The sequence below is a fragment of the Arctopsyche grandis genome, chromosome 10 (genome assembly GCF_051622035.1).
Source record: "Arctopsyche grandis isolate Sample6627 chromosome 10, ASM5162203v2, whole genome shotgun sequence".
NCBI lineage: Eukaryota > Metazoa > Arthropoda > Insecta > Trichoptera > Hydropsychidae > Arctopsyche > Arctopsyche grandis.
Window position 1 is genome coordinate 6,834,766 of NC_135364.1, and position 16,606 is coordinate 6,851,371.

Genomic DNA, 16,606 nt, shown 5'->3' on the forward strand with positions numbered 1-16,606 from the left:
TAGATCCCGTTAGATTCTTTTGGCTTATTCAAATAATACGTATGTTTGAATAAATGATTGAAGTTGCTCAAAGGCAGTTATTAAATATGAAATCATACAAGACAGCCACGCAAAATATTCAAAAATAATTTATGTGTAATGTATTTGTATAATTTCAATATTTTATTTGAAAACATGTCATATTTTTCTTTTCAACTTTTTATAGATTCGCGTTTACAGAGCACTTTTTGCCGTTTTATCCTTGGTTTCATATTCTCATATAATATTTCATATTAGCCCCCTACTCGCACAGTTCTTTATCGAATGGCTCCTATTCCAAGTGTTATCCGACTTCTAAATGAAATATTTGCAGCTGAGCCTGAATGTAATATTCTCCATCTCAGTGAGTGAGGTCATCGGAGATTATTTTAGCCTATTTGTCTGGTTACTTTCGCTCCTCCTCATTTTCTTAATTGAATGTGATGTATGAGTGGAATTTTGATATTTTCTCTTCCATTTGGGCATCGCAGGGCGTTTTGTATTTGTGGCTGGTTCTTATATGTATGTATATTGGTGCTGGCTATAGGTGCAAGACTTTCCCTACTTTGTATTTTATTATTTAATATTTTTACTTTATATGCTTTTGTTATAATGCGATATTGTATAAATTAATGTCTTTACGATTATGCATAAATTAATTTTTTGTCCGTGTATATATATATATATATATATATATATATATATATATATATGTATATATTTTTATTTTTCTGATCTCTGCATTTTTTCGACCATTGTGGCGCATTAGGGACACTTAAACCTAATCAAATAAATTAATATTCTATCAGAGCATACTAGAAACTTTTCAAAATAAAATCAAATTCTTTTAGCAATACAATATCTAAAAGTTTTAAATTTTCCACAAGTTTAGTTTTTCCTTTTTAAAACCACCCGTTAAAATATCACTGGACATTGCACTAGGAGAAAATAAAAAGCAAAAGAATTTGCTATTAAATTAAGATACATATTTGTAGTACATTTATGAAGAACATTTTACATCACCATGTAAATCGTCAAGTTTACACGATACGATGGATTGGACCAAATATACTTGAAGATGGAAAGTGTAAATTGAAAGCCACACACCTTCAATAATACTTGATCCAATCTATCATATCATACAGACTTGATGGTGTGTGCCGGTTATTACTGTTTTATTTATTTATTTAAAATGTTACCCTGATTAATTGTATATTGTGGAAATATCGCCGGCTGTTTGTTTGTAGTAAGTAGCCTTGTTTGTTTGTCTTTCCGCCCCCCCCCACTCGTTTTGTCAGATTTTATTGTTTAAACGCCTATAACTTAATCTTTTTAGCACCATATCTTACCTTTACCTTTGCAATTAATAATTTAATATATAAATAAACAAGGAAATATCCTCATATTCAATATGGACAAAAAAAAATATAATATTTTATATGTAATTATGACCAGTCAACAATAATAAACAAACGATACCATTATGATCAGTGATCACATTAATCAATTACACTGTTCGACAAATGACGACTTTTTTTTGGTTCAGAGACGAGATATGGTTTATTTTATCGAGGTAATGCAGTTATCAATAGAATTTTTGTTATTAGTCCACAAGAATAGTCGAAATATGATTTTTCTAAGCGGAATTTTATTTAATTCTCATATAAAGACAATTTAATATATTATCCCTATTAATTCAATTCAGATTCATGTAAATACGAATAAATACTAGTACGAGCTTTTAGCTTGCAATTTTACCGATTTAAAATTCAGCATACTTCCAATTAACCCTTTTAAACCAAAACAAAAAATAATGTGGCGAGAGCACTATCTCAAAAAACATGTTTCAATAGAAAAAACTCAATATAAAATAGTATTAACAGTGGGAAAAAATCCCAAGTGAAAATACGCACTTTTGACTTTTGATTTAAACTGGACGACTACTTAGAGAGACTTGAAAGCTGAGAAGTACTACAAATGAAAGATAAAATACCCGACTATAAATTCCAATATTCATTTTGAACATCAAATTGACAGATTTTGAGACATCGACCGAACAACACCAAGATATAGAAAAATCGCGCGATTTAAAAAAACACATATATCTCCGAATCTCGAGCCAATCAACATTTTTTAATACCAGATTCGTGTTATCTGGGCATAGATCTCTAAGAAAAGTCATATCTCGTCTCTGAACCATTTTTCGTGTCGAACAGTGTTATTAAGAGAAAACTAGAATGCTATACTAACTCAAAATAACTGAAACACACCAAAATCTTATAAACCGACACTAAAATTAAACAAATAACAAACGAAAAATACAAAGCTGTACATTGTAATCTAGCATAGAGAAGAGTCGTCTAATATTTTCGAATCAACCGCAAAGTCTGTCGTCTAAACGGCCAAGCAGGTGTTCGCTCGAGTCCCCAACTCGTAAAATTTGATTCAATTCACGTGCGAGAAAGTACCCGACCGGCAAGTATCAGGACGAACGACCCCGTGTTTTAAAATTTCCAGGGAAAAACCACCAGCAACCAGCGGGGGTGGGCATTTTTCAACGAGTAATGGCGACCCGAACAAGCCAGGATAAACAATATTTATATGATGAATAAGTGGCCCGTTCACACCGCCGTACACATGCCGAGCACATAATATAATGTGACATTAAAATAATAAAAAATAAGCACAAAAAAAGGGATTTGGAGGCGCCGGGTATCGATCCCGGTACCTCTCACATGCTAAGCGAGCGCTCTACCATCTGAGCTACGCCCCCGGTGATAACGGTAAGTTGGCGAATGTCTCAAATACAATCGATTTGACCAGCGATCGAAAACCTTTTTAATGCTTCATCAATGCTTTCGAAACATTAGAACACATGACAGAGTGGATATAATGAGTATGCACCGAAATGCTACCTGTGAACATACATATGCATAATGCCATTTTCGCTGTCCCGAACTAAGCGACTTGAAGCAGACTCCAGATTCAATAAAACGAATAATTTTCAATATAACTAAATAATTTAATAGATCCCTAGATGTTCGTCACAATGATATTTGAATTTGTTCGTTTGTAAAAATCAATGCAAATTTTTATACATATTAAATGGAATTTATTTTACCTCTAAATCGAGATTGCCGTTGTAAACACATACGTTTTAATTAATTTATTCATATATGTTTGGAATCATTACAGAAATCTCTAATATACCACAATGGTCGAAAAAAATACAGAGTGTTGAGAAAAATAAAAAAATATATATATATATATATATATGTATATACAAATGTACATACATATATATAAAATTGAGTGTCTGTTTTTATCTTTGTCTACCTATCTGTCTGTCTCGTATAGGCTCCTAAACCACTCAACCGATTACGATGGAACTTTCAGGATGTGTTTATGCATGTGTGGGAAGCTTTCTATGAAAAAAAAACGGGGAAAAATTAAAGCTATCTTCCCGCCTTCAACGCATCACGCCGCGAGTATGACAATAATCGCGCCACGCCTACCTCGCACTCGAATGTACTGACCATTCAGGGCTGTGCCACAAGCACACAGTGGATGGCCCACGTCAACAAATATATCTATACGTCAACAAATATACCTATATATAAAATTGAATGTCTGTGGAACGGGAACGAGAACGGGAACGGGAATTGCACGCGTTATTGTGGCATTGCAACGTATGCCGGGTTCAGCCAGTTTATATTTATAAAATTTAATGTCTGTTTGTATGTTTGCCTGTCTGTCTGTTGGTATGTTTGTTTGCCTGTCTGTCTGTCTCGTATAGGCTCCTAAACCACTCAACCGATTACGATGGAACTTTCAGGATTTATTGTATGCATATCCGGGAAGCTTACTATGAAAAAAAACGGGAAAAAACTTCTTAATAATAATATTCGTAATTATGATTTTACCGACGCGAAAGTTTGAAGCGCCATTGTGTAGTCAAGGAAATGTGTTCGTTCGTAACCACGTTACCAGTTGGTTTATGACAAAACAGGATTGAAGAGACGTTAGTTCACTTGAACCATCACTTGACATGGGAACGGGAATTGCATGCCTTATTCTGGCATTGCAACGCATGCCGAGTTCAGCTAGTGGACTATAAACTTTGAAATCATATTCAAATAGTGGTGACATAATGGGTAGGATAGTTTTTGTAAATTTGATGAGGAACCGTTTGAACAAAAATATCCTGAAAAACTCTAAAAGGAAACGATCAAATTAGAATTCCAAATATCCAAGTTTGACCAGCAGCACTACAGATAATATTTGGAATAAATTCGTTGGTAACCATTTTACCAGTTGGTTTATGACGACACGGCTTTGAAGAGATACAAGTTGAGCTCCAACCATCACCTGAAACGGGAACGGGAACGGGAATTGCATGCATTATTGTGGCATTTCTACCCAATAATAAAAATCCAAAGCATTATAATAATATCAGGTAAAGAGAATATATCAAATAATAAAATACAAAGTAGGGAATGTGTTGCACCTATAGTCAGCACCAATATATAAGAACCAGCCGCAAATACAAAACGGCCCAGCGAGGTCCAAATGGAAGAGAGAAGATCAAAATTCCACTCATACATTACATTCAATTATGAAAATAAGAATGAGCGCGGCCTACCAGACTAATAGGTTAAAATAATCTCAGATAATATACGCTCACTGAGGTGAAAAATATCACATTCAGACTCAGCAGCAACAATTTCATAACATTTTAATAACAACAAACATAATATACTATTCCTGATACTAATATTAGTGTTAAACATTAAAAAATTCTCGAGTTCGAATTTTCGCAAGATCACAAAACTTCATCTATTGTTACTACAGACATACATATGTACGTACCTAGATAAAGTAATAAGATTTAAACATTCGTAATTTCTACAACGATTTCCAATTTGTTCCGACATTTACATTTGTACAATTAGTACAAAGTCCAATTTGGTTCGATATAGCTGATATTATGTGACGTGTAAGTACATAAATCAGTATATTTAATATTTATTTTACAATTATCTGTATTATTGTTGTAAGACCATATTCAAGGCAAAATTTAATCAATATCGACGTTCCATTTGTGTCTGATTAATTTTAAAATAAGCAACAATTTTGACCGTCTACACATAACTCTAAAAATACATCTAATCAGATAATGTCAAATTTATTGTTTTTTTACCGGATTTAGAACACTAAATCGTACAATTTTGAATATCATTGAAACATATGTATGTACATAGAAAAAATTGAAACTTTGTAAAATATGAATCAGATTTAAAAAAATTGTATCAAATATTACCACAATATTATTTTATTAAAAAAATGTGCCATTGTGGCTTTATATATAATAATTCCACGCATAACGACAAATGTCATATCACATCAAACTGGTGTACAACGCCTGGTTAAAGTGCGTTCTATATAGATATTTACTTTCACTTTTCGAATACTTTGCGACAAATGACCTCGAAATTCAGTTCACACTGACCAGTAACCAGTTTACAAAATTTTGAACGACACGTGTATATTGATTTTTAGAATATTTTTATTATTCATAAGGTATGTTTATAACACACACGTCTTAAGTACATACATACCTTAAGTATATTCCAATAGTCATCATTACCTATTTTGGATGTTATGTATATATGTATATTGTAGTTTACGTAAAAGTTTCACTTATTTGACGTACGATGATCATATTCATAACAGAAAATAAAATCCCAATACAATTTTTAAAAATTTTAATTGTACACAATATCTAATTAAAACAAAATTTTCACACGAATTCTATTATTTTTTAAAGCACACAAAGAGAAAAAGTGGCACAAAAATATTTCATTAATTTTCCCGTTACGTCAAAACCACAATTCGGAAACGAAAAAGATATTTTAAAGACAAATGATAAACTGTCTAAGATTATATCCCGCTGAAATGAAAAATGACTCTAGCCTTTAATAATACGAATGCATACATACATACATATATAGACCTATCGAAATAAGAAAGATAAAAGGGCTGACTGTAATTTTTTTAATGCAAGATCAGAATGATTTATCGGCCATATTATATAGATGCATCGTATTATTATATTTGAGAGACTGAAAATTGATTATAATTTTACCAACTTTGTACAAGTGTAATAATGTCCGAGATGAAACTATAGATTGCACACCATAAAACTTTTATTACAATCTTAACATTGCCCACCAACACTTAATTAAGACACAATATCTTACTTTAGACCAAAAGGTCTCCACCATCAATCCCCGCACCCCTGGGGTCCGTGAAATAATTTCAGGGGGTATTCGTTCGGTGATTAGAAAAAAATCAACCATTCTCAAACCTTTAAATCTTTCAATTATTTTGCCAATAACTCAATAATTATTTTGTAATAAATAAAACACAAAATAGTAATCGATTAAATGTATGTATGTTTACATATGTATATGTATGTATATCCCGTGCCGCTATAGCGCGTCTTGATCTAATTTATAATAATAATTTATTATAAATAAATACACGAATAATACATACGTGGGGAATTTAAAACCAGAAAAGCGATAAGATAATCTAATCTCTAGAAGATAAACACTGACGTCATCAGATTTAGTATCTAAACCGTGTCCAAAGTACGACAGTCAGTCCGAGCATCAGAAATAATAAATCAGTGCAATAAATTATAAACAGTCCTATGCGACTCTTAAGTTGATCGTTTCAATATTAAAGTTTTGTCCTACAATATTTATGATAATTAAAAGTGTATTTTAAATTAAAACTGAAAACTGGATAAACGTTAGGCACTTTTCAGAAATTCAAATTTCAAACGCGTCTAAAGCGATATTTTTTCTCCATAGTAATGGCGGAGGATACATTTACTTGATGACTTTATTTGATGACTATTCGCATGTTTACCCAATGTAAATTAGCTGATCGTTTATTATGTATAATGCCGGAATAATAATTCAAATTTCAAACGCGTCTTATACGATATTTTTGCACCGTCGTAATGGCGGAGGATCCATTTACTTATATTGATGACCAAAATGAGCGATATGGCAAAATATGAAAACGGATAAGAAGCAAATTTTTTCCTTAATTGTAATCGTAAGTGAAGTATTCGGTGTTAAATAATCTCTTTTATTCAGAAATAAGTACCAAAATGATAAGCAAAACAAAGTAAAAATATTTATTAGGATTTTGACTGATTCGTCATTATCCCAATCAACGATTTTTTTTAAATACAAACAACCCCTGAGATGTGACTTTATGCACATATATTGGCAACCTGGCATGACTTAGACCAGCTATCAGTCTACACTCTCACATTAATATTCTCTACGTTGACACGTCTTTAAACATAAATCATATATAATATGTATGTATGTATAACCTGCAATAGAGCTCAGTGATAATCATAAAAACTCATAAAAATCTGAATTATTCCAGCATCTACAAACTTAAAATTCGATACAAATTCAAAAACGAACATACAATATCTGTGCACCAAGCCATCGATATGTACATAGTTTTCTATATAATTAAAAGTTAATGCATTTTAAAAAACATTCTGAGATTATTAAATCAAATGTTAAAAACCGCTACTTTATACGAACACAGACTGTATTTTCATTTAAGCAGTCAACAGTACCCACCCATTTACATACAAAGATTGAGACAGATTGACACAAAGAAATGAACAGAACCTTTTTTTAGAGGGGGAAGGGGGGGTAGTAAAGAGCTGATTCGGAGTTTTACTACCACTAAAAGCGCACAGCCAGAGCACGAGAAAAACATGCGGGGAACAGCCGGAGGGGGATAATACCAGGGGTGGTAAACAAGACCCCTCACCCCTGGCAGCCCCTCTATCCGGTAAATAATAACGCATGCGCGGTTTACGGTTATTGCGGCCGCAGTCAACTTTTATTAAAATCGGCCGGGGCCCAAAGTCGGCCAAAAATACCGACAGGCCGACAGACCAACCGACCGTCGGGATTTTTAATTGGCCTCGGCGTAATTGGACGCCGTGTGCCGCCGCCTTAATAATTCAAGCGGCCCTGAGAAGAAAATTCATTTAGTTGTTCGCACCTCCTCGCCTTGTTTTAACTAATAAAAAATAATGCACACCCCCACGGTCTTCCACGCCCCTGGAGCCCGGCGCCGGTTTCGAGTGGACAAAATTCGTTGTCGGCTTATTTTTTTCTTCTCGAGAATTTATAATGCGAATCGGCCTCTCGCGGAATCGCGCGTGATATTCGTACCAAGTCTTTAAACTACCCATACCGTTGACTATTGCGAACGCTCTGCATTTGAATTGGATCTTCGAGGAAGTTTTATTACCTTCATTTCGCCATGTTTATAAATTTCCAAACGATTTAAATTCAATTAAAGAACAGTATATTCTGAATGTAGCGGTAGCTCTTTTAACACACCGTTCGGTTGTTGAATGAAAGATCCAAAGATCCATATGATATCTAGGCTATTCTTACTAATCAGGGATGTAGCTAGTTCGAATTGCACATTACACTTTCTTTTATTTATTTATTTACTAGTGGTTTTACCCGGCTTCACTTGGTATTTATAATATAAACTGCTTAAACATGACTTATCTAATAGTAAACATTTTATTAAATTTATTTGAATAGTTTTATTTTATACAAATTTATTTGAATACTCATTTGTTTTTTTATTAAATTGACTGTCACGAACAAAAAAACATATATACTGTCTGTTTCAAAATTATTTGTATACCAGAATCCGGCGCCTGCGCCCCCGGAGCCTTCACCCCCTAGAGCATTGCTCCCTAGGACTTCGCCCCCAGAGGCTTCGCCATCAAGGACTTTGCCCTCGGGAACTTCGAATCCTTTGAATCGAAAAAAATCGAATCGGCGCATATGAATCGAAAAACAAAAATCGAACGTGTCGTCTACGAACGAACCAACCAATAAATGTTACATACAAAGTCTCTTTCGAAATTATACATATATATTAGATCTATTGAAAAATCAACAGGCCTCAGATGTAGAAATTCCTTAAAATAAAGAATAAATATAACGAAATAACATCCGAGTCCAATTGTAGATTTTTACAAAATATATGCATAATATATCTGTACAAGTGAAAAAAAGTGTTTCAAAAAATATATATTTTTGAATTTTAAAATTCACTAATTATTAATAAGTATTTTAAGGCAATGAATTATTACAATCGATAGGAAACACATCTGACTATTCAAATACTCCTTTTGAACACAACAATACAAGATTTTGGGTTAAAGACTGCAAAAGCCAAAAAACTGTAAAAATTACGCATTTCTCATATCTCGTAAACGAGAGAGAACCAACAAAAGTCATTATCATATTCGAATTTAGTGAGTCAAACTTAGTAAAGATTGATTATTCTCCGCTCAGGTATTTTTTTTTGTTGCTCAGTGTAATTGAACCTTGTTATGTTCGGGTGACACTCCACCAAGTGAATGTAAACGCTAATAAAGAGAAGTACACATGTGTTTACATATGTACATGCATGCATATTTATTTTTTTTTTTTTTATTTAATTTACACCAAGAAGGCCTAACAGGTAAGCCCAATGCGCCTTCCTGGCCAAAGACAATTATATAAATATATATGTACACCATCCATTTATACACAAATACTTACACGTGTACACAAATACACATACATACATAAATATAAAAATACACATATATACATATTTACATACATACACACCTACACATATATATATATTCACATATACAAACATACACATATATATATATATATATATATATATATATATATATATATATATATATATATATACACACATATATATATATATATATATATATATATATATATATATATATATATATATATATATATACACATATATATATATACACATATATATATATATATATACATATATATATATATATATATATATATATATATATATATATATATATATATATATATATATATATATATATATATATATATATATATATATATACATATACACATACAATACATACATCCATATACATACAAACATTATACATGCATATAGACATAAACACATAAATAAAGATAAATTACTCATATATATTGTAAATGCGACTGCGGGATATATATTTGTGCAACGTGCAATTGGATAGTTGAATGGATGGTGGGAAAATTTCACGTTGCTTAATGGAAAATGCGTATCAACTCGCTGAAGTATTGTGAAAACTCACTCGTGATGCCATATGTACATATCAATACACATACATACATATGTTCATATATGTATATATGTATATATGCATTTTTTTATTTAGATATGAACGTATCTGCGTTCGAGTTTCAGCCATTGTTGGCGAAGCTCTCACATTGTACTTACGACAAATGAGCGAATGGGTTTTTCCTATAGTTTTTGCACGCTATTCACAATGTCTGCACGAATGGATTTGTAAAACAAATCGCAATGCATAAACTATTCAGCTTTACAGCCATTGAGAAAGATTGGAATCAAAAGAAATTGCACATATGTACATACGTGTATTCTTCGAAATCACATACACTCCATATTTCGTACATATGTATGTACATACATACATATTTTGCGACGATACACTTCGAGACAATATGAAATATGAAATATTATATATGCAGCATATCAATTGTACCAAATTGAAAATGCATCGACTATTCAATATGAATGTGATATATTTGAATACTCGTACTACCCAATATAATATGTTTATTAATATTATTTTATTTTCAATCGAACAAGTACACTCGCCTTTAGAGATCGCTCCAAAGCAACGAGTGTGCTAATACAGATACTATTCAATATTACAATCAATACAAGCATTTTATACATTGCGAATTCATACAAACATCATTCATAGTGACATACATACAATTTTTGCAAAATTTATTATAAAAAAATGGTGAACGCTGAATAGCTTAAGATTTGCAAGAGAGAATAGAAAGGAAATGCCAATTTACAGGAACCGTTACAGGAACCGATCGACCTGAAGCCACAAACTAAGGTCTGGCCAACAGCTACTTTTCGGAATCGAACCGTTACAATTCAAAAGCATAATATGGTAAACACTAGTCCACGCTGCTGGTTAATGTATATATATATATATATATATATATATATATATATATATATATATATATATATATATATATATATATATATATATATATCTATATATATATATATATATATATATATATATATATATATATATATATATATATATATATATATATATATATATATATATATATATATATATATATATATATATATATATATATATATATATATATATATATATATATATATATATATATATATATATATATATATATATATATATATATATATATATATATATATATATATATATATATATATATATATATATATATATATATTAGCCAGCAGCATAGCTCGGTCGTTAAACTTCTGCCTAACACCGAGAGGCGCCGGGTTCGATCCCATGAGCTGACCTCGAGTATATCTGTAATGCTGCTGGTCAGACCTGGATATTTGTGACTTCTGGTCGATCTTTTCCTATCAGAGTTTTTGCCAATTTCTCTGATTTCATTGTTGAAACGTTTCCCGATTAAAATTGGCTAAAAACCTTCCTACCTTCTATGTTACCACTATTTGAGTATGATTAATGTACAACAGACCTCTTATTAAAACCTTCTAAGAAGTATGCACATTAGATATAAATTCACCCTTTCAAATGCAGCTTAATAAAGGGCAGTGTTTGTAAACTTTTTGAAAATATTCGACAAAAAAATATTTTTGCATAATAAAAAATGTTTTATAGAATTTCTCGAGAAATTATAAAATTTCTCAAGAAATGAGAATTCTCAATTTGGCATTTTTTTCGAGAAATTCTCGAGAAGGAACACTAGTCATGGACTTACATACATAAAAACCAAACATACATACATAAAAAGTCTCTTTCGAAATTATTTATTAGATGTACATACATATGTATTTACATGTAAATTTTTTATTCATAATAATTTTGTGCGTCCTTAAATTACTATCCGAAATTATTTTTTAATATGCTATTTATATCCACCATAGAAAAGGTTCTATTTTTTTGATTAATCAAAAAATCAAATTAATCAAAAATCAATTAATCAAAATAAAAAATAAAAAAAATAGAACCATGCCTATGGTGGATATCTATACCATATTAAAAAATAATTTTTCTAGAGCCATAGTTGAGGAAGGGAGAATTCAAATACGTTTGTATGGAAAAGGCGCTTGGGTCCAGCCCTCTTAATAATAAATGTGGGTGAAATCTATTTAGTAATTTTTCTTTTCTTTATATTATTAGTTACATATACAAGAGCTTAATACTTGTTTACAGTTGATATATTAATAGAAATGTCAACATTGAATTGTTTTTAAAACGTATTAATTCACGATCCACATTTCTTCAAAATCGAAAGAAAATTGGATTATTTAATTTTTTCCGTTTAAACATTTCGCATTGCGAGAGATTTATGCGTGAAAAGAAATCAAGACAAAAAAAGTATAATTTCTCGTTCGAGTCAATTTGTTCTTTGAACGATGTCGAAACTGTGCTGAGCGATTGGAGGCATCCATGTGCAATAAATCGCGATTACAAACTCGCACAGAAAAGTTCACCTTGTATTTTTTTATTAACGAAATAAAATTAATTTAACCCGACTGAAAATTATTTCGGTTCTTTCTTTTACGTCCGAATTATTTTTAAATAAGAAAAAATTGCAAATTCCTTTTTTCCCCGCATAGAAAATTCCCACCGTGCAAATTTGTAACACTTGTATACATAAAAGTTCACGCGAACCCACCTAATTTATTCTACTATGAAATAATGATTATTACAGGGCGCGAAGTTCACATTTGTTTCTTTTCAAGTATTATTTCCACATTTAAATCTCTATTTGCTTCCATGGGTATTTATCATGGTTTCAATCTTGATTTTTAAATAAAAAAATATAAACATAGCCAGCAGCATTACTTGGTGGTTGCGATAATGCTAACTACCAAGAGGTTGCCGGGTTCGATCCCGTGAAATTGAAAACAATTTATTCCAAGTATCATCTATTGTGCTGCTGGTCAGACTTGAAGATTTGTGACTCCAATTCAATCCTATGAGAGTTTGCCAATTTATCTGATTTCATTGTTGAAACAGTTCATCATTAAATTGGAAAAAAACCACCAAACCAACATAAAAGTAAACGTACTAAAGCCATATGCATAAAATGTATTAAAGCCAGCAGCATCACTCGTTGCGTTGATACTAAGGACCGAGAGGTTGCCGGGTTTGATCCCGTGGGTTGATCTCGATTGAAAATAATTTATTCCTAGTATCATATGTATTGCTGCTGGTGAGACTTCAAGTTGATTGTTAATATACTCGTATGTCTGTATGTGTATTCTATGTTTGAAAAATTGTTAATACTGATGTAAACAATCTAATTATGTTTGTCGCCTTGGGGTAATTTCTGTGATGGCACATATGATGATATATGAATAATATTTATTATATTTGATGACTATTCGCATGTCTACCCAACGTAAATTAGCTGATCGTTTATTATGTATAATGCCTGAATAAAAATTCAAATTTCAAACGCGTCTTATACGATATTTCTGCACCGTCGTAATGGCGGAGGATCCATTTACTTATATTTATGACCAAAATGAGCAATATGGCAAAGTATGAAAACAATCGGATATGAGGCAAATATTTTCCTGAATTGTAATCGTAAGTGAAACGTAAAGGAGGTATGTAATATGTAAAAAGTTACTGAACTGGAGTCGTCTGAACTGAAATTTTGTTCGTTACTGTCGAACTAGCGGTTCCAAAAGATCGCCCGAAAGAAAAAGCCGGTTTTCGTTTTTTTTACAAATAAAAAGCCGGTTGACCGGCTTTCACCGGTTTCAGAAAATTAAGATTTTTTTTGTCTTTTAAATTGGTTTAATTAATTTTTATATCGAAAAAAAAATTGTAAATATATTATATTATTACAAATAATAAAATTTTTATAATATATTACAGCCGTAAAATGGCAGATTTCGAAAACGCACAAATATTTAAACGATTTAAATTAGCTACAAATCATGGAAAACCCAATTTGCCGAAATTCTGAAAGGCCTTGTATTATTTAAAATACTTTCAATAATATTTTATTGGTTTATGAACTGGTCTTCATCCATTTATAAATCTCAAAGCCACCGCTAAGTGCTGTACCTATTTTTTGGTGTACAAAGAAATATACACTGATTCCCTAAAAAGTTTGGATATACACATTTTTTTGATATTTCATAAAAATTTGAAATTCATAATTGCTAGTGTTGAGGGAAAAAAACTAATTAAAGAAAATCTTAAAAAGCTGATTGATCGAGTAAAAAATCTGGTTTTTCGGTTTCGGCTTAAGCCGGCTTGGAAGCCCTACTGTCGAACTGAACTAGTCGTTCTATTGATCTATGAACTGTCGAACTAAACTAGTCTGAACTAGTCGTTTGAACTGAACTTGTCGTTCGTTAATGAACTGGAGTCGAATCATTTAAAGTTACTAAAGGTACTGAAGTCAATAAAACGGTTGGCAAAATTTCTCCAACATTTGAAATGTATTCTATACAGGTTTGCTACAAATGGTTGCAAACCCCGCGGCTGCAATGCTCATTTTGATTGAATTTTGACAGTTTGAATTTCAGCATGTACGAAAGACGAGATATTCATGGGGTTGCGCAGATGACATTTTGATGTACATTGATGATACGAAATTCTAAAAATTGAGTTGGATCTTTCTGGCATGTTTAAAATGGAAAAAGCCGAGACAAAAGTATAAAATGAGCCGCGTGGTTTGCAACCATTTGTAGCGGATTGATTTTATACCTACTCAAACTTGATTAAATTGAAATTTTTCTTTAATATATTACATTTATTGTAATATAAAAATATGAAACGACGACCGATGCTGAAATCGGAATACGGTAGGAATTCATACAATATTCCACATTCATCTTGGAAATATCTTACAGTCGAGTGAATTCGATGTGTCGCGAATATGAATATACACTTGCATAAATACATATGTATGTATAGGTATATATGTATGTAAATCTTAGACACTGAAAACATTTTTACGTAGGTGGATTTATTTTCTGTTTATTTCAGCAAGCGGATCACGCGACGTAATCCCACACAGAAAGTTTCCATTCTCTGATATCCATCTACGTACGTATGTAGTATATGTATATGTATGTAATTTTTCCATCAATATTTACGTGCAAAAATAAATTCAAACCCGTAAAACGAACGACGTTCGTCGAGCTCACCTGTGGAATTTTGAATAGTCTGAGAAGATTGGCAACTTGTATGCTGGTAACGCTGGATGCTGCACCCACGACTCCGGATATTACTTTCTTCACTTGCGTCTTGTTGCAGTGGTATTCTGCGCCATCAATGTTGCTGATAGATCCTGAAAAGTAATCAAAGTACACCGTTTTAGTTCGAGAAAGCGAGTAAAGTTGTTTCGATAAATAAAGCTTCGACGGCGACAGAATTCACGAAGCGCCGGGCAAGAGTCGTTGCGAATCTGTAGTTATATGTAGTTTCTTGCAAATTTCAAAATATGATTTGAGCGAAGTTTCTAAATTTTAAATTAAATTCCGCGCTGGCGAGTCGAGATAACTCGATTAAAACGAGTTATCCAATTATTACGGTGACGTACAGTGCTACACGGCGTTTATTTAGGACTCGCTTGGAAATTTCGTTACACGTCTGAAAATCCCCCATAAAACAAGACGAATTCCATGCATTCGATTATACCGCTCCACGGAGTGGTTGTTTTGAAAGTATTGACATTGAAAATTAATAAATTCGAGAGCAATTCTTGAGCACTCTCAGTCACAGCGATAAAATGATAATATTTAACGAGCTGATTCAATATACTATTTATATAAATATTATATAGTGCTTTTGCCCGGCTCTGCTCGGTATTTGTAATACTTATTTATTTTATAACACTTTATGGTAGCGTGTATGTTTAGCACCAAGTGATCCAAAGTTAATTAGTGAAACAAAGTTCTACGTACATATCTCATTTTAAATTCATCATCGTTCCATAATTAAATCTGCAGTTTTCGAATATATCTTACCAATAACATGAATGTAACGTTTTATGAAATCTTAGTTTGTTAACCAAGTAATTTAAAAAATATTTAAACTGCGTTTTGGAACATTACATTCGCTCTATTGTCATGGATATTCCATTGGATCCGTCTTGTTGAAGCATGTGGAATCCATGGTCGATTTGAGTATCATTTTTGATCCTCAATTCACCTTTCACAACCACATCAAGAAAGTCGCTGATGTTTGCTTTCGTCGACTTGCTAGGTCGAGATATGCTAGGTTATTCTCCAACCCTTTGTATCCTCGCTTGCTTTTCAACTCGCTTGTGAGAAGCAAGCTAGAGTATAATACGATTGTGTGGATTCCGAATAAAGCAAATTACTCTCTAATGATTGAGAAAGTGCA

At 31.9% G+C, this 16,606-nt stretch overlaps 1 protein-coding gene and 1 non-coding gene across 2 annotated transcripts in view; both read right to left on the reverse strand.

Annotated features, from left to right (window-relative positions):
- The window catches only part of LOC143917635 (metabotropic glutamate receptor 4-like), a 195,678-nt gene extending 180,136 nt beyond the window's left edge, over positions 1-15,542 (reverse strand). Inside the window, exon 1 of the mRNA XM_077439214.1 lies at positions 15,406-15,542. The gene's annotated coding sequence lies outside the window, so the exon portion shown is untranslated. The remainder of the gene's footprint in view (positions 1-15,405) is intronic.
- Positions 2,719-2,791, reverse strand: TRNAA-AGC (transfer RNA alanine (anticodon AGC)). Its single transcript has one exon. It is a non-coding gene; the product is annotated as a tRNA-Ala (tRNA).
- Positions 15,543-16,606: the final 1,064 nt, after the last annotated feature.